Raw genomic sequence first — 20,516 nt, forward strand, 5'->3', positions numbered from 1 at the left:
AAGCAAACTTTCTACACATTCCACTATTTCTTTTACATTCAACAATTATCCTCATTCCATACACATACAATTTCATTTATACATATATATAGCATTCCATTAAACACAATTGCATAGATTTTCCAATCATTTAAGCAATATCAAACATATGTGCTTAATGACTTACCTTGTGCCGAGTAAATAATTCCAAGTCGGCTACTCGATGATCTTCGATTTCCCTTGTTGGACGCCTCTCTTTAGGATCTTGAGCTTAAACAAATAAATTAACTCATTCAACCGCTTTGGTACATATATTGGTATCCACATTTTAATGATTTTATGACATACGAACGACATGGTAAAATTTTTATCTTACTACCTTACGTTTTAGCTATTCGCTAATAGCCTTATGCAATTACCATACTATCAATAATCCAATCATACATACACATATACATATTCGTATATTAGGTAACCACCCTTACTAATTACCCATTTTAGTCAATTTTATACAATCAAGGCAATATCATAAATGGGTATACTTATATAGTGAATGTGCTAAATTTGATCTAACATCACCTATACACTTGATTGAATGGCGAATACCTATACTATCAATTATAGTGTCACTTTTATTCTTTCAAGCACATAGTTTCCTCCCATGAACACTTGGCGAATTTTCTTTTCTCTTCTAGCATAGCTTCACATCTCAAAATTAAGAGTTGCAAATTACAATTAGGTTACAACAATGCCCATAATCGATCGAATGCTTAAGCTCAACTAAGCCAAAAATTCATTCAACATCTTTTTAATTTGCCCTTCACTATTTTCTTCAATTCATCAAATACAAAGTGGTTTACATCTAGTATTAAACCAAACTTGCTAGCACACAACATTCCTTAACCGAATGTTATAAACCCAAGCTACATATATTGTTCATTAAGACCCTTTGATGGCCACATTCGGCACCCCCCCTTATGAACAAACCAATTTCAACCTTCGAAAGAAAAAAAAACATATGCACCAAGAGCTTCAACTACTTGGCCTAATATCAAACCTCCAAACAACAAAATTTAATCCATGAAATGAGTAGAACTTGAACTAATCACCTCATTTATACCTAAATTTCCAAGGATTTCAAAGTGCTTACCTCTTCCTAAGCATCATCCAAGCCAAATCATGAACCAAAGAATTCCATTCTTCCTCCTCCTTCAAGTCACGGCAATGGAGAAAAGATGAGCATTCTTTTTTTTTCCTTTCTTTTCTTCTTTTACTAACATTATTTTATCTCCAATGACCCATTCCTTATTATTAAAATCTAATTAAACATATATATTGCCCATCAATATCCCATCTTGGCCGCCACCATTAATGAATTGGGCAATTTGACATGCAAGTCCACCTTTGTGTTAACATGCACTAATAAGCCATTTAAAATTAGCCTATCATATTTCACCATGTCTCACATTGATCCCTATTTAATAATTTCTCATACAATTGGTAAAATTAGAGAATGAAACTTCCACATGTGCATGTACACACACAATAAGCATAGAATATAACAATTAATTATTTTTATGACTCGGTTTTGTGGTCCCGAAACCACTTTCCGACTAGGGTCAATTTTGGGCTGTCACATTTTCGTTTATGGTTTTGGGCTTTTTTTTGTAATAAGGCCGCTAATTATTTTTATGGTTTGGGTTGTTTCTTTATTATTTAATTCTATTATGATAAAACTGATCTATAATAGCAAACGAAATAGATTAGCTCTAGGACGTGTTTCCAAAAACGTTAAGTGATTTCAAAATAACACGAACACAAGTAAGACTTCCGCTAAGCAAACGTTTTCAACCTTAATCATTTTCTTAAGATGGACATAAACAAACAGTTTTTCTCAAAATTATACGAGATGTTAGAGTGTGGCAATGGCGGTGTGCATGTCTAGGATTGGATCCGAAGGGAGCTTGGTACTTAAGCAGTCCGACAGACTCACCTCCTCTTCTTCCTGGTTTCCTACTTGGTGCACAGCTAAGTTTACAACACCAACTAAGTTTTCCAACTAAGTAATACGGAATGTTTTGAATACTTCGATGTGGTGCATCAGATCCGGTCATAACGTCTAGGCCGGGTTTGGGGTGTTACACCGAATGTGGCGAAATATTGGTTGGAGGCCACAGAACGGATTATGGACGACTTGGACTGCTCTATGGAGCAGAAGTTGAAGGGAGTCGTATTGTTGCTACGGGACGAGGATTATCAGTGGTGGCTCACTGTGAGAGAAGGGACCCCAGCTGATAGGGCAACTTGGGAACTGTTTAAAACGGCCTTTAAAGGGAAGTATGTTGGGGCGTGTTATGTGGATGCCCGCATAAAGGAATTCTTGAATCTGGTGCAAGGAGGTAAAACATTTGCTAAGTACGAGGCCGAGTTTCTGAGGCTGAGCCGGTATGCCGTGGGCATAGTCGCTACAGAATATGAGCGAAGTCTGTTCTTCGAGGATGGTTTTAGGGATGACCTTAGGGTGTCGATTGCTCCGTAGAGGGAGCGGGACTTTGCGGTCTTGGTGGAGAAGGCAAAGATAGCTGAGGAGGTAAAGCGTGCTGAAAAGCAGAATCGAGAGAAAGATCGAAACCATTTTCGGAAGGATTCCAGACCTCTGGGTGGAGAAAATAGAAATGTTAAAAGAGCAAGAGTGGAGGAACCAGTTCGAGCAGTGCCGATGAATGTTGTTAAACCACCATTCTGTGGAGACTGTGGTAAGGTACATTTGGGCGAGTGTAGGAAACGTTTCGGTGCTTGTTTCCAATACAGATCTATGGAGCATAGAGTTAAGGACTATCCTCAGAGAGCTGATCAGGCTCAAGTTGCGGTACAGAGGGTTGCTCAACCCATGAGAGGTGGACCACAACCACCGAGAGGACGTGGATAAGGTAGGGGCGAAAATGGAAGTGGTCGAGGTCGAGGGGCACCTGGCAAGGGTGCCGAAAATGCTGAAGCTCAACAGCCAGAGTTGGTGTATGCAACTCGTCGTCGAGAGGAGGGCGACGCATCTGACGTCATAACTGATACGTTTTTGGTTTCTAGCATGCCGTATACTGCTTTGGGTGATATTGGATCTACTCATTCCTATGTTGCATGTGCCATATCTGGGTCGTTAGGTGTACACTCTGAGAAGATTGTAAGTGCGGTATCTATGCTAAGTCCTTTGGGTCACTCGGTTAGGGTAGACAAACTGTATAGGGATATACCTCTAGAACCTCAAGGTAAGACTTTCCCTGGAGATTTGATGGAGTTACCGTTCGGAGAGTTTGGTTTTATTCTAGGAATGGACTGGCTTGTTAAGCATAAGGTGACTTTGGATTGTACTGCTAAACGAATGGTGTTAAGGACCACGAAGGATGAGGAGGTTATTGTGATAGGTGAGCGAAGGGATTATTTGTCCAATGTGGTGTCGGCATTAAGAGCAGAAAAGTGGATTCGAAAAGGTTGTGAGGCCTATTTGGCATTTGTAAGTCAGTCAGAACAGGAGGGTCTGATAGTGGATAAGGTTAAGACCGTAAAGGAGTTCTAAGATATTTTTCCAGAAGAGCTTTCGGGATTGCCTCCGAACCGAGAAGTTGAGTTTGAAATCGACTTGTTGCCTGGAACGGCGCCCGTGTCCATCGCACCGTATAGGATGGCACCGAAGGAGTTAGTAAAGTTAAAGGCACAAATTTTAGAGTTGTTGGATAGGGGCTTCATCAGGCCAAGCGTGTCTCCATGGGGAGCAGCGGTGCTATTTGTGAAAAAGAAGGATGGTACGATGCGGATGTGCATTGATTATCGCCATTTGAACAAACTGACGATTAAGAATAAGTATCCACTGCCAAGGATTGACGATCTGTTCAACCAGCTTAGAGGAGCTTCTGTATTTTCCAAGATCGACCTTCGATCTGTATATCATCAGTTAAGGGTCAAGGAGGCAGATATCCATAAGACGGCATTCAGGACTCGGTATGGTCATTACGAGTTTTTGGTTATGCCATTTGGACTGACGAACACTCCTGTAACGTTTATGGATCTGATGAATCATGTGTTCCAACCATTTTTGGATCGGTTCGTAGTCATTTTTATTGATGATATCATAGTATATTCTAAAACAGAAGCGAAGCATGATGAGCATCTCCGTATAGTACTGCAAGTGTTAAGGGAGAAGGAACTCTATGCGAAGTTTAGCAAGTGTGAATTTTGGTTGAGGGAAGTAACCTTCTTAGGACATGTGGTCTCTGCTGAGGGGATTAAGGTGGACCCTCAAAAAATTAAAGCAATTTTAGAGTGGAAGCCGCCTAGGTCAGTGTCAAAAATACGGAGTTTTTTAGGATTGGCAGGGTACTACAGAAGGTTTGGGGAAGGTTTTTCTGTGATAGCAGCACCTCTGACAAAAGTCATAAGGAAAGGAGTACCGTTTGTATGGACTGAGAAGCAGCAGGAAGCTTTTGAGAAGTTGAAGAAAGTTACGATCAAGCACTGTGTTAATTCAAATGAGTCCGGAAAGGATTTTATCAGGTACAAAGTGACGCATCACATGTAGGTTTGGGCTGCGTGTTAATGCAAGAGGGTAAGGTGGAACTATCCTACTCATGATTTGGAGTTGGCGGCAGTGATATTTGCACTTAAGATTTGGAGACATTACTTGTACGGAGAAAGGTGTATTATATACAAAGACCATAAAAGTCTTAAGTATTTGTTGACTTAGAAGGAGCTGAACCTTAGGCAAAGGACATGGATTGAGTTGCTTAAGGATTATGACTATTCGATCGAGTATCACCCAGGCAGGGCTAATGTGGTAGCCGATGCTCTAAGTCATAGAACTGTATCTGATCTGAGAGGAATGTTTGCTCGTCTGAGTCTGTATGATGATGGAAGTCTGTTGGCGGAATTGCAGGTAAGGCCAACCTGGGTGGATCAGATTAAGGAAAAGCAGTTGGAAGATGAATCGTTGGTCACTCGTTTTCAACAAGTTCAGGAAGGGAAAACTTCTGAATTTGGGTTAAATGGCGAAGGAGTTCTGTGTTTCCGAGGAAGAATTTGTGTTCTGAAGGACTCTGACTTGAGGCAGACAATACTGAAGGAAGCTCATGGGGGACTTTGTGCCATGCATCCTGGAGGGAATAAGTTGTATTACGACTTGCGAGAGTTGTACTAGTGGCCTGGGCTTAAACGAGAAGTAACGAAGTTTGTAGGGAAATGTCTGACATGCCAACAAGTGAAAGCTGAGCATCAATTATGTGACAGCCCTAAATTGACCCTAGTCGGAAAGTGGTTTCGAGACCACTAAACCGAGTCATAAAAATAATTAGCCGTCATAATTGATGCTCATTATATGTACATATGCATGTGTGAAAATTTCATGTTTGAATTTTGTTAATTGTAAGTGAATTTTATCAAATAGGACTTATGTGAGAAAATTTAGAAATGTGCTAGGCAAATGTAAAGTGGCCTATTAATGCATGTTGGGAAAATGATGGGTTTGCATATCAAATTTCCCAAAATTAAAGCATAGTGGCCGGCCATGCTATGGGTGGAAACATGTTGTAAACATGTTGTGTTAGTGTGTTATGTTAGAAAGAATAAAAAAAAGGGGTTAGGATTAAAGTAATGCAAAGGGAGGAGTGATGAAAAAAAAATTTGTCTCATCCATGCCCCCCCTCCCATTGCCGTGAATTGAAGAAAGAAAACAAGTTGTGTTCTTTGGTTCTCCTTGGCCGAAAGGAAAAAAGGGAAGAAGGGAGTGAAGCATTCGGTTATCCTAGGTCACTATTAAGGTAGGAAGTTGTACTAGTTCTTGAAATTTTAGTTGATATTGAGTGAGATATCAAGTGATTTTTGTAAACCATGTTGAAATTTTGATTTTGGGGTGAGTAAGGTTTTCGGCTATGAAAAATTAATAAGGGTGATGATTGTTGTTTCATACTAAACCTAGATGAACAATGGTAGTTTGCTTACATCTTGATATCTATGAGTTCCTTTCTTGGTTCTACCTTAGACCCACGAAGTATATGTTTATTGGGTGTTGTTGGAGATTTATGATAGAAGCTAATGAGTGAGAGCTTGATAGATACTATGAGGTTAAACTTCATGGGATTATAAGCTTGTAAGTTGGATGATGAAATTCATGCTTTGTGAAGGTAAATAGTGTAGAAGGAGCATTCGGCCATGATGAAAAAAATTATGATGAAGTGATGTTGAATGCCTTGAATATTGAGTATATATTGTTATAAGTTGAATTTAAGGTTTGTGAAATTGTCTTTGTCATTGCTGAATGTGGGTATAGTTAAGGAGAATTTGTTAAAGTGCTTGGTTCATTGATATTAGGTTAATGATATGTGTATTCGGTCATAAAGGTGCACATGAGGAATATTAGATTAATTGTATCAAATTGCTTAATGTGATAAAAAAATGTGTATGACCATTTTGTATTTGAGCTAAAGGTGGCCATATGACCTATCAAATTTCCATGTCATATTCGCCATAAGCTAGCATAATGAGACTTTAATGAGTTAAATTTGTTTGAATTAGCTCAAGAGCTTAGAGGACCAAAGTTGGATAAGGAAAGGAAAAGTGGTCGAATAGCCATCAAATCGCTCGACAACATCCGAGGTAAGTTTTCGAGTAACGAGACTTAGTTTACGATTTGATTAAGTCATGACGTATGAGCATAATACATATACGGTGATATGATGATTCTACTTGAATTATATGTTGAGTTAATTAGTCTATATGTATTACGGGTAGCCGTATGTGCATGGAGATCGTGTCATAAAGCAAACTAAACCATGTTGTTTGTATGTGGCTAGTGAGCCAAACTGGGATTGCTTAATACGTGACTTGTGTTTGAACTCTAATTATGAAAATGAAATATAGATGTGTCATGATTTATTGATATGTGCATGAATATTTGGATGATAACCGGCTAAGTCCCAAGGCATTTGTGCGAAGTTACTATAACCGGGCTAAGTCCCAAGGCATTTGTGCGAAGTTACTATATCCGGCTAAGTCCCAAGGCATTGGTGCGAGTTACTATATCCGGCTATATCCCAAGGCATTCGAGCGAGTAGCTATATCCGTTAAATCTCAAGGTACTTGGCTTGGGAATGAGCGACCTTGCTGTAATAGTTTCAATTAATACGCCGTAAAATCCCAAATATGAGGTATGTTTCAGATATGCATTGAATTAGTTGATCCCTTACAAATAGTATTCGCGAATCGATAAATGAGCTACCGCCTTTGGCTAAGTTGATCTTTTGTGTATGAATATAAGGGCTGGTAATGTGAAGTAAGTATGAAATTGAGAATTTGTGCATATGAAATTATCCGCTTAGCCACATGAATGCTACACTTTAGTTGTGTCAAATTTTATGGCTCAAAACTTACTAAGCATTAAATGCTTACTCCGCTTTCTTTGAATCTCTGCTTTATAGATTTTGGTTCGTCACCATCGACTCTGGAGTGTCAAGTCAAGTCGCCCACACTATCAAAGCCCTTTGGTACACTTTTGGTTGAACTTTGAAATGGCATGTATAGGACTACCCTTTTGATGTTGGTCATGTACCTTTCGATTGTACAAATTTGGATAGCCATGCGAAAATGGCTTATATATATTTTGAGCATAATGTTATAATCATCTTGTATGCATATGTTCATTATGAGGCATGGAAATGTTTGGAAACGATTAGCCATTGGAATGGTTAATCATGATCATATTTTGTGCTATATATGCCAAAGGGCTAGTTGAATCATGGAAACTATGAAATAGTCAAAGTCTACCTTAAAGGCAGATGCTGACAGAAGCAGTGTTGTAAATTTGAAAAATCACTAAAAATAGTAGGAATGGAATTAAATAGTGAATAAATTATGTAATCGAACCGATGAATCTACTTTCATATGGAAGAAACGAAACGATCATATGAGTTGTATGTTAAGAGATATTTAGGTTTTCGCGAAACAGGGCCAGAACGGTTTCTGGATTCCCTATTCCGACTTTGGAAATTCATTATAAATTAACCAGAGATAATTAGAAGTCATGCGATATATGTATAGATTCCTTTTCGAGTCTAGTTTCTATAGAAACAAAAAGCATCAGTATTGAAGCCCTATACAGGGAGATATCCAAGTCGTAACGCATGAAGGTCAGTGTAGTCGAACCCTGAAATAGGGGAGACTTCAACTAATAAACTGTACTAATTGGTTTGACCAAAAATTCTAGAAAAAAATTTGTAGATGGACATATGAGTATAGTTTCAGGAAAAATTTACGGAATTGGTTTTCGAGTTTTGGGACTCGAGATATGATTTTTAAGGTGACAGTGATGCAATAGCCAGCTCGTCTGGAAATTTAAAATGGTCTGTCCAAATAAGTGAATTAGGTCCGTTAACCCCTCGTGTCCAACTCCGGCAACGGTCTCGGGTACGGGGTGTTATAATTAAATTGGTATCAGAGCTACGGTTTAGTCGATTCTAGGACTACCGTAATACGTTTGGGTCTAGCTATACATGCCATTATGTGATTATTTGATAGTGTGGTGATTTCGACATTTGCAAATGTGTTTATTTATAGTAATGGATCCCGATCCTGACCGAAGCGGTGGTGATGATCTTGAGAGTGTAGCGCTGCTCCCGACAAGGGACAAGACCGCGGACTCTCACCTATTGCTAGTAATCCGAATGATGAAGCTAGACAAGCTTTTTATAGCGTGATGAATGATTGGTTCAACCAATACATTCGAACTAATACTACTGTTCCACAACCTCCATTCCCGACAAATACAACCCCAAGACCTACAATACCTCCCAGAATCGACCAAATAAGGTCAAATAAGCCCCAGCTGATGTAATCCAAAACACGGGCTATCAATTTAAAGCTACGGACAGCGATGATGCCGAGCAAGTAGAATTTTGGTTGGACAACACTATCCGGGTACTCGATGAGCTATCTTGCACACCCGATGAGTGCCTTAAGTGTACTATCTCCTTGCTACGTGATTCTGCCTACTATTGGTGGAATACGTTGACTTCTGTTGTGCCCAGAGAGCAAATAACTTGGGAGTTCTTCCAAACTGAGTTTCGAAAGAAGTATATCAGTCAGAGATTCATTGACCAAAAACGGAAGGAATTTCTTGAACTCAAACAAGGTTCCATGTCGGTTACCGACTATGAACGAAAATTTGTAAGGCTTAGCCGGTACGCGCGAGAATGCATTTCTTCAGAAGCTGTGATGTGTAAACGTTTCGAAGATGGACTGAATGATGATATAAAGCTGTATGTTGGCATTTTAGAAATCCGAGAATTTGTGGTCTTGTCGAGCGAGCTTGCAAAGCCGAGGAGCTCAGTAAGGAGAAAAGGAAAGCTGATGTGGGAGCAAAAGGAGTTTCTAAGAGATCTTCAGGAAAGCCCTTTCAACAGTCATCGAAGAAATTTAGAGATGACTTAGGCCGGTCTAGGGACACTTCAGCTTTTTCTAGACGAGATCGCGATCGACCCCTCAGGAGCACACGAGTCACTTCGATCGCCAAGTGTTGGAAATGATCGTCGAGACGAATCTGAGTGCCATATTATGGTAAATGGCATTCGGGAGTTGTAGATTCCATGACCGCCCTGTTACAAGTGTGGATCAGTTGACCACTTCATTAAAGATTGCCCAAGGTTGTCTCGAATGTAATGTAAATCGAGTGGGAAACCGGTGCTACCACCGCCGAGGTAGACCATCTAGAAATACGGCAATGCTAGTGGTGGTCGAGAGGATTTAGAGATGCTACGACCGGACACGAGGCTCGTGCTCTGCTAGAGCTTATGCTATACGCCACACGCCGAGGATGCTTCCTCTCCGATGTTATTACCGGTACTTTTACTCTCTTTGATACTAATGTGATTGCTTTGATTGACCTGGTTCTACTCATTCTTATATATGCGAAACCTTAGCATCCAGTAAGACTTTACCTATTAAGTCTATTGAGTTCGTAATTCGGGTGTCAAATCCCTTGGGTCGTTACGCGCTTGTCGACAAAGTGTGTAAGAAATGCCCCCTAGTAATTCGAGGTTCCTGCTTTCCCATGGACTTGATGCTTTTGCCGTTTGATGAATTTGATGTTATCCTCGGTTTGGATTGGTTGACCGTGCATGATGCGGTTGTGAATTGCAAAAGCAAGACTATTGATTTGAGGTGCGCAAATAACGAGATAATCCGAGTTGAGTCTACTGCCTTGAGTGGATTGCCAACAATGATATCCTCGATGTTAGCTCAAAAATATGTAAGAAAGGGGTACAAAGCGTACCTTGTGTATGTACTTGATAACAAAGAGTTGGAAAAGAAGCCTGAATCTGTGCCAGTGGTTTGTGAATACCCAGATGTTTTTCTCGAAGAATTACCGAGTTTACCACCTGTTCGGGAGGTAGAGTTTGGTATTGAGCTTGTACCTGGGACTATGCCGATTTCGATAGCTCCATATCTTATGGCACCAACCGAGTTAAAAGAGTTGAAAGCTCAATTGCAAGAATTGACGGATAGAGGTTTCGCTCGACCAAGTTTCTCACCTTGGGGTGCACCAGTATTGTTTGTGAAAAAGAAGGACGGAACCATGAGGTTGTGCATCGACTATCGTCAGTTGAATAAAGTGACAATAAAGAATAAATATCCGTTACCGAGTATTGATGATTTGTTTGATCAACTAAAGGGAGCCACAGTGTTTTCAAAGATATATTTGAGATCGGGTTATTATTAGTTGCAAATTCGAGAATTGGATGTACCCAAAACTGCTTTCAGAACGAGGTACGGTCACTACGAGTTCTTAGTGATGCCGTTTGGGCTCACTAATGCCCCTGCGGTATTTATGGATTTGATGAATCGGATCCTCAGACAGTATTTGGACCGGTTTGTAGTTGTGTTTATTGATGACATCTTGGTCTATTCAAGAGATGAGACCGAACATGCTGAGCACCTGAGATTAGTGCTGCAAATTTTACGGGATAAGCAGTTATATGCTAGGTTCAGTAAGTATGAGTTCGTTAAGAGGTTAGCTTCTTGGGTCATGTGGTATCTCAGATCGGTATTCGAGTTGATCCGAAAAAATTTTAGCCATACTTAATCGGAAGCCTTCGAGAAATATTATCGAGGTTCGAGAGTTTTTGGGACTTGCTTACATTACCGACGGTTTGTAAAAGGTTTCTCGATGATAGCCACACCAATGACGAAACTACTTGGAAAGATGTTAAGTTTGAATGGACGAAAAGTGTCGAAATGTTTCGATCAATCGAAAACTTATTTGATCAAGCTCCAATTCTAGTGCAGCCCGAATCAGGCAAAGAGTTTGTCATTTATAGTGATGCATCCCTACTTGGGTTGGGTTGCGTATTGATGCAAGAAGGTCGAGTTGTGGCCTATGCGTCGAGACAATTGAAGCCACATGAGAAAAATTATCCGACCCATGATCTCGAACTAGCTGCCATCGTATTTGCTTTGAAAATATGGCGACATTATTTATTTGGCGAGAAGTGCCATGTGTATTCGGATCACAAAAGTCTCAAATATTTGATGACTCAAAGAGACTTGAATCTACGACAAAGGCTTTGGCTTGAGTTGTTGAAAGATTATGAACTTGTCATTGATTATCACCCGGGAAAGGCTAATGTGGTTGCGGACGCCTTAAGCCGGAAATCACTATTTACTTTACGAGCGATGAATGTACACTTGTCTGTTCTACCCGACAATGTGTTAGTAGCTGAATTAAAGGCCAAACCATTATTGATTCATCAAATTCGTGAAGCCCAGAAAGTCAATGATGAATTGGTTGCAAAACGGGCTGAGTGTGTTCCGAATATGGAATCAGAGTTTCAAATTGGTGATGACGATTGTTTAAGGTTCAGAAGTCGTTTGTGTGTTCCAAGAAATTCAGAACTCGTTTCGATGATTCTGAACGAAGCTCATTGTGGCCGAATGTCAATTCACCCGGGGAGTACGAAAATGTACAACGATCTGAGATGTCAGTTTTGGTGGCATGGTATGAAACGAGACATTTCCGATTTTGTATCGAAGTGTTTAATATGTCAACAAGTGAAAGCGGAACATCAAGTGCCCACAGGTTTACTTCAGCCGATCATAATACCTGAATGGAAATGGGATCGAGTCACGATGGATTTTGTATCTGGGTTGCCATTGTCGGCAAGTAAGAAAGATGCGATTTGGGTTGTTGTGGATAGACTGACTAAGTCGGCTCACTTTATCCCCTCAGACGCACGGATTTTCATTGGAAAAACTAGCTGAGTTGTATGTTTCTCGACAGAGATTACACGGGTACCGATTTCTATTGTTTTGGATAGAGATCCGAGATTCACCTCGCGATTTTGGAAGAAATTCCAAGAAGCTTTGGGTACCAAGCTGCATTTTAGCACCGCTTTCATCCACAAACCGATGGTCAATCCGAGTGGATAATTCGATACTTGAGGATATGTTGAGATGTTGCATCCTCGAGTTTAGTGGTTCATGGGAGCGGTATTTACCTTTGATTGAATTCGCTACAACAATAGTTTTCAATCAAGTATTAAGATGGCACCTTACGAGGCTTTGTACGGGCGTAAATGCCGTGACGCCATTGTTTTGGACCAAGCTCGGTGAAAGTAAAATTTTCCGAGTGGATTTGATTAAATATGTTTGTAAAGTAAAATAATTCGTGAAAGTCTGAAGGCGACATCGAATCGTCGTAAGTCGTATGCGGATTTAAAACGAAGAGATATTGAGTATCAGGTGGGAGACAAAGTGTTTCTTAAGGTCTCACCTTGGAAAAAGATACACAAATTTGGCCGTAAGGGCAAACTGAGTCCGAGGTTCATAGGGCTATATGAAGTATCCGAACGAATTGGTCCAGTTGTGTATAGATTGATTTTGCCCCCTGAACTTGAAAAGATTCACGATGTCTTTCATGTTTCGATGCTTCGACATTATAGATCTGATCCATCACACGTAATTAATCCATCAGAGGTTGAAATTCAATCCGATATGAGTTATGAAGAAGAACCGATTCGTATCCTAGCTCGTGAAGTGAAAGAGTTGCGAAACAAAAGGGTTCCGTTAGTAAAAGTGTTATGGCTCAAACACGGGATGGAAGAAGCTACTTTTGAACCCGAGAACTCTATGAAAGAGCGATACCCAAACCTATTTACCGGTAAGATTTTTGGGGACGAAAATTTCTTAAGTGGGGGAGAGTTGTGACAGCCCTAAATTGACCCTAGTCAGAAAGTGGTTTCGGGACCACTAAACCGAGTCATAAAAATAATTAGCCGTCATAGTTGATGCTCATTATATGTACATATGCAAGTGTGAAAATTTCATGTTTGAATTTTGTTAATTGTAAGTGAATTTTATCAAATAGGACTTATGTGAGAAAATTTAGAAATGTGCTAGGCAAATGTAAAGTGGCCTATTAATGCATGTTGTGAAAATGATGGGTTTGCATGTCAAATTTCCCAAAATTAAAGTATAGTGGCTGGCCATGCTATGGGTGGAAACATGTTGTAAACATGTTGTGTTAGTGTGTTATGTTAGAAAGAATAAAAAAAAGGGGTTAGGATTAAAGTAATGCAAAGGGAGGAGTGATGAAAAAAAAAATTGTCTCATCCATGCCCCCCCTCCCATTGCTGTGAATTGAAGAAAGAAAACAAGTTGTGTTCTTTGGTTCTCCTTGGCCGAAAGGAAAAAAGGGAAGAAGGGAGTGAAGCATTCGGTTATCCTAGGTCACTATTAAGGTAAGGAAGTTGTACTAGTTCTTGAAATTTTAGTTGATATTGAGTGAGATATCAAGTGATTTTTGTAAACCATGTTGAAATTTTGATTTTGGGGTGAGTAAGGTTTTCGGCTATGAAAAATTAATAAGGGTGATGATTGTTGTTTCATACTAAACCTAGATGAACAATGGTAGTTTGCTTACATCTTGATATCTATGAGTTCCTTTCTTGGTTCTACCTTAGACCCACGAAGTATATGTTTATTGGGTGTTGTTGGAGATTTATGATAGAAGCTAATGAGTGAGAGCTTGATAGATACTATGAGGTTAAACTTCATGGGATTATAAGCTTGTAAGTTGGATGATGAAATTCATGCTTTGTGAAGGTAAATAGTGTAGAAGGAGCATTCGGCCATGATGAAAAAAATTATGATGAAGTGATGTTGAATGCCTTGAATATTGAGTATATATTGTTATAAGTTGAATTTAAGGTTTCAAATTGTCTTTGTCATTGCTTTGAATGTGGGTATAGTTAAGGAGAATTTGTTAAAGTGCTTGGTTCATTGATATTAGGTTAATGATATGTGTATTCGGTCATAAAGGTGCATATGAGGAATATTAGATTAATTGTATCAAATTGCTTAATGTGATAAAAAAAATGTGTATGACCATTTTGTATTTGAGCTAAAGGTGGCCATATGACCTATCAAATTTCCATGTCATATTCGGCCATAAGCTAGCATAATGAGACTTTAATGAGTTAAATTTGATTGAATTAGCTCAAGAGCTTAGAGGACCAAAGTTGGATAAGGGAAAGGAAAAAGTGGTCGAATAGCGATCAAAATCGTTTGACAACATCTGAGGTAAGTTTTCGAGTAACGAGACTTAGTTTACGATTTGATTAAGTCATGACGTATGAGCATAATAAATATACGGTGATATGATGATTCTACTTGAATTATATGTTGAGTTAATTAGTCTATATGTATTACAGGTAGCCGTATGTGCATGGAGATCGTGTCATAAAGCAAACTAAACCATGTTTGTTTGTATGTGGCTAGTGAGCCAAAATGGGATTGCTTAATACGTGACTTGTGTTTGAACTCTAATTATGAAAATGAAATATAGATGTGTCATGATTTATTGATATGTGCATGAATATTTGGATGATAACCTGCTAAGTCCCAAGGCATTTCATGAAGTTACTATAACCGGGCTAAGTCCTCAAGGCATTTGTCCGAGTTACTATAACCTGCTAAGTCCCAAGGCATTTGTGCGAAGTTACTATATCCTGCTAAGTCCCAAGGCATTTGTGCGAAGTTACTATATCCGGCTAAGTCCCAAGGCATTGGTGCGAGTTACTATATCCGGCTAAGTCCCAAGGCATTGGTGCGAAGTTACTATATCCGGCTATGTCCCAAGGCATTCGAGCGAGTAGCTATATCCGGTTAAATCCAAGGTACTTGGCTTGGAAATGAGTGACCTTGCTGTAATAGTTTCAATTAATACGCCGTAAAATCCCAAATGATGAGGTATGTTTCATATATGCATTGAATTAGTTGATCCCTTACAAATAGTATTCGTCCAATGATAAATGAGCTACCGCCTTTGGCTAAGTTCATCTTTTGTGTATGAATATAAGGGTTGGTAATGTGAAGTAAGTATGAAATTGAGAATTTGTGCATATGAAATTATCCGTTTAGCCACATGAATGCTACACTTTAGTTGTGTCAAATTTTATGGCTCAAAACTTACTAAGCATTAAATGCTTACTCCGCTTCTTTGAATCTCTGCTTTATAGATTTTGGTTCGTCACCATCGGACTCGGGAGTGTCAAGTCGAAGTCGCCCACACTATCAAAGCCCTTTGGTACACTTTTGGTTGAACTTTGAAATGGCATGTATAGGACTACCCTTTTTGATGTTGGTCATGTACCTTTCGGTATTGTACAAATTTGGATAGCCATGCGAAAATGGCTTATATATATTTTGAGCATAATGTTATAATCATCTTGTATGCATATGTTCATTATGAGGCATGGAAATGTTTGGAAACGATTAGCCATTGGAATGGTTAATCATGATCATATTTTGTGCTATATATGCCAAAGGGCTAGTTGAATCATGGAAACTATGAAATAGTCAAAGTCTACCTTAAAGGCGTATCTTGATGTAAGCGTGTTGTAAATTTGAAAAATCACTAAAAATAGTAGGAATGGAATTAAATAGTGAATAAATTATGTAATCGAACCGATGAATCTACTTTCATATGGAAGAAACGAAACGATCATATGAGTTGTATGTTAAGAGATATTTAGGTTTTCGCGAAACAGGGCCAGAACGGTTTCTGGATTCCCTATTCCGACTTTGGAAATTCATTATAAATTAACCAGAGATAATTAGAAGTCATGCGATATATGTATAGATTCCTTTTCGAGTCTAGTTTCTATAGAAACAAAAGCATCAGTATTGAAGCCCTGTACAGGGAGATATCCAAGTCGTAACGCATGAAGGTCAGTGTAGTCGAACCCTGAAACAGGGGAGACTTCAACTAATAAACTGTACTAATTGGTTTGACCAAAATTCTAGAAAAAATTTGTAGATGGACATATGAGTATAGTTTCAGGAAAAATTTACGAATTGGTTTTCGAGTTTTGGGACTCGAGATATGATTTTAAGGTGACAAAGATGCAAGAGCTACTGTCTGGAAATTTAAAATGGTCTGTGCAAATAAGTGAATTAAGTCTGTTAACCCCTCGTGTCCGACTCCGGCAACGGTCTCGGGTACGGGGTGTTACAAATTACCTTCTGGATTGTTGCAGCCAGTGAAGATACATCTTTGGAAGTGGGAGAGGATAACCATGGACTTTGTGAGTGGGCTGCCTTTGACACCATCGAAGAAAGACTCGGTGTGGGTGATTGTGGATAGGTTGACCAAATCGGCCCATTTCATACCTGTACATACTGACTTTTCACTTCAAAAGTTAGCCAAGTTGTATGTGGCGGAGATTGTGCGACTTCATGGAGTCCCAGTTTGGAGATTATCACTGACCGAGATCCCAGATTCACATCTCGATTTTGGAAAAAGTTGTATGAGGCGTTGGGGACGCAATTGAACTTTAGTACGGCTCTCCATCCCCAAACTGATGGTCAGTCGGAAAGGGTTATTCAGATTCTGGAGGACATGTTGAGGGGATGCGTGATTGACTTTCGAGGTAGTTGGGAGGATTACTTGCCGTTGGCAGAATTTGCGTACAATAACAGTTACCAGGTGAGTATTCGAATGGCACCGTATGAAGCACTGTATGGACGAAGGTGTCATACACCTAGTTGTTGGACTGAACTAGGAGAGTGACAAGTTCTTGGACCAGAGTTGGTAGGTGATACTGAGGATAAGGTCAAAATAATTAGGGATCGGTTAAAAGAAGCATCTGATAGGCAAAATTCGTATGTAGATTTGAAGCATAAAGAGATTGAGTACTCAGTAGGTGATATGGTCTTCTTAAAGGTTTCTCATTGGAAGAAGATATTAAGGTTTGGTAAGAAGGGCAAGTTGAGTCCGTGGTTCATTCGGCCTTATCGGGTTTTGAAGTGAGTAGGCCCAGTGGCTTAATAATTGGAATTGCCTCTAGAGTTAGACAGGATTCACGATGTTTTTCACGTCTCCATGTTAAGGCGTTATCGTTCTGGCCGTGCTCATGTCGTGCCAGTTGCAGAAATTGAAGTTCAGACTAATTTGACCTTTGAGGAGGAGCCTGTGCAGATATTGGCTCGAGATGTTAAGGTTCTCAGAAGAAAATCTATCCCATTAGTGAAAGTTCTTTGGCATAATCATGGCAGAGAGGAAGCCACTTGGGAGCCAGAAGAGGCGATGCAACAACAATACCCTCAACTGTTTGGATCAGGAAAATTTCGAGGACAAAATTTCTTTAAGGAAGGTAGAGTTGTAACGACCCAATTTTCAGGAATTCTGTGTATGTTGGTAAAATTTAAAATTTCTGTGTTATGTCTGTTTGGCGTAGGTTTAATTATGTTAGTAGGCCTCTAGAAGGCCCAAGCTTAAGTTAAAACTCGATAATTTTAGTTCCGTAAGAAAAAAGGGGTTCTGGTTAACTGGGCTTTTAAGTATTAATTGGGTAAAATAAAACACAAAGAAGCAGGTGGCAGAGTGGCATGTGACGCCACTGGGAAGGCTATAAAAGTGGCGTGTGGATACTAGGGAGAACAAAGGTTCAAGTCAAAATGGGAGCATATTAAGGGAATTATTTTTTATGTTTAGAAAGGGTAAGTAATGGAACTCAAGTAAAAGACTGTCAGGAGGAGTTTGAGTTGCTCAGGTGATTGAGTAAGGAGGGGATAAGGGAGAGGATTTAGGAGCTGATTAGGGAGAGTAGTGTTGGCCGAATGGTGGACTCTTGAGGAGCAAGAGTTGGCCAGCCAAGGGTTTTTCTTTAGGGGGCAAGTTTCAGCTAGGTCAAATGCCAAGGATAAGTTCGACATTAGGGGTAAGTTGTGCCATTTTCTGACCATCCTTCCTCCTCTTCTCTTCTTTTCTTTTTCTCTCCATCTATTTTCTCCTCTTCTTTTCTCCATAGCCGAAACCTTCTACCACTATACTCTACACCACTTTCTTACTATTATTTTTAAGCCTTACAGCCGAATATCACAAAAGCTGAAATCCCAAAAGTTCATATTGACTATGCCGAATACTCCTAGCAAAAACCTACTAATTTTTTCTTCATCCTTTTTGATCAATTCTTTCTTTTTCTGAACCCTAAACCTCTATCGACAAAGCCACTACAAAACCCTCATCTTTTCTTCCCTGTTACAAAAAAACCGAAAGCACATAGCCATAGGGACATAGCTGAATTCTAAGATCACTAAAGGCTCGACTTTTGTTATCATTTGAGGGGTTAGATCTGCATCAGAATCGAGTAGAAGTTAATTGGAATCATTGGCTGAAGGAACTGGTGGTAAGTTTTTGAACTTAATCTTTATTTCAGGTTTTAGAAAAAGCTGAAACTCCTAAAGGTTAGGGAGGCTGTCGATTTGGGTTTGTAGCTCTAAGGGTTGTTATAACTATTTTATTTTGATAATAATGGGATCTAGAGGCTGCTGATCGAAGGCTTGGACAAGTGGAATGACTGGATCTAGACATAATCGCTAATTTCGGCAAAGGTAGGATTGGTAGTGCCTAAGGCGTTTTTGGCCGAATGTGGTAAGGGGTTGATACGTAGTTCATTTTCGATAGTTAGATTAACGTGTTAGTAATCCAATTGTAGGCAGTTCGTGTGTGGATCTCGTCAGCATATCGTCGCAGACAAGTGTGTAACTGACACCCTCTTATAGACTAGATCGGCAAAAGCCGAAAAGCCGGTATTTTGAGAACTTGCGAGTGTGCGAATGCTCGTGAGATTAATAGTTTGATGTATATGGTAAACTAAAGTGATAAGATTGCAAAGTGCACGATTCCGTGCATTTCGATGTTTTTGGGCTTAATAGGCCAAAATCGGGAGAATGGGCCAACGAGCCCAATTCGGTAAGAAAACGCGGTAAGTATTTCTAGTCGTACGTAAATGGCTATGTTATGCATGAAAACCTTAAGAATACTGAAATTACTTGAATACCCCTATGTATGGAAAATTACTGTTATACCCCTATGTATGGAAAATTATTGTTATACCCCTAGGTGCAAAATTACCATTATACCCCTAGGGGTACTTTTGACTGAAAAGCATGATCTGATTCTGTTTGATGTATGCCATGATTGTATATCTGTTGCATGGGGACATGGGTTATATTATGGAGGAAGCGTCCTGGTGGCTATGCCATAATTATCTGATCTGGTGGCTCTGCCACATATATCTGCTTCGTGGCTCGCCACGATTATTCAGATCTAGTGACTCTCACATTATTCGCTCGCAGCCCATGCTGCATATTTCGTGGCATGTAGCGGTTGGGTGGGTCGAGTAGTCTCCCCACATGGTGAAAGGTTGGTATGGGGGTGCATATGGTTGGATATGGGTTGGGTTTTGCATAAACATGTAATATCTGTTCTGATCTGTTATGCGCATATGGGCTATATTCTGACTTCTGTTCTGGGCTGAGGCCAACTTATTCTGTTTCTGTGGTTTGAGTTGATATAGGCTATGGTTGGGTTAATTTACACACTGAGTTTCCCCAAACTCACCCTTTTATTTTCATCCACGCAGGTAATCCCCAACCATAGTGGGCTTGGAGCTGTGAGGGATTCGGAGTGGCCACACGTTCTGCAAGTTGATTTTATTCTGGTGAACCGGACATCCTTTTTATTTACGTTTAAGTTTTGGGTTTTTTTAAAATTGTAATAAGGCCGCTTAATTATCTTTTTTGATAGTTTTAATATGTTTTATTAAGGTAGGTATTACTTATATTTAACTGTTGGAATTGGATAGCTTTAGGGCGTGTTTTCAAGAACAATAATTGATTTCAAAATAACACGACAACAAGCAAAGCTTCCGCAATGAAAATATTTTCCAAAATTAATCACTTTCCTAAAAAGGACTTAATCAAATTGGTTTCCTGGAAATATACATGATGTTAAGGTGTGGCAATGGCGGTGTGCATGTCTAGGATTGGATCCGAAGGGAGCTTGGTACTTAAGCAGTCCGATGGACTCTGTAACACCCCGTTCCCGATACCGTCGCCGGAGTCGGACACGAGGGGTTCTCAAACCAACTCTCATGTGTCACACAGACTATTTTTCACATTTCCAGTCCAGCTGGCAAACTGCGTCCCTGTCACCTTAA

Source organism: Gossypium arboreum, chromosome 13 (genome assembly GCF_025698485.1).
Source record: "Gossypium arboreum isolate Shixiya-1 chromosome 13, ASM2569848v2, whole genome shotgun sequence".
Lineage (NCBI taxonomy): Eukaryota > Viridiplantae > Streptophyta > Magnoliopsida > Malvales > Malvaceae > Gossypium > Gossypium arboreum.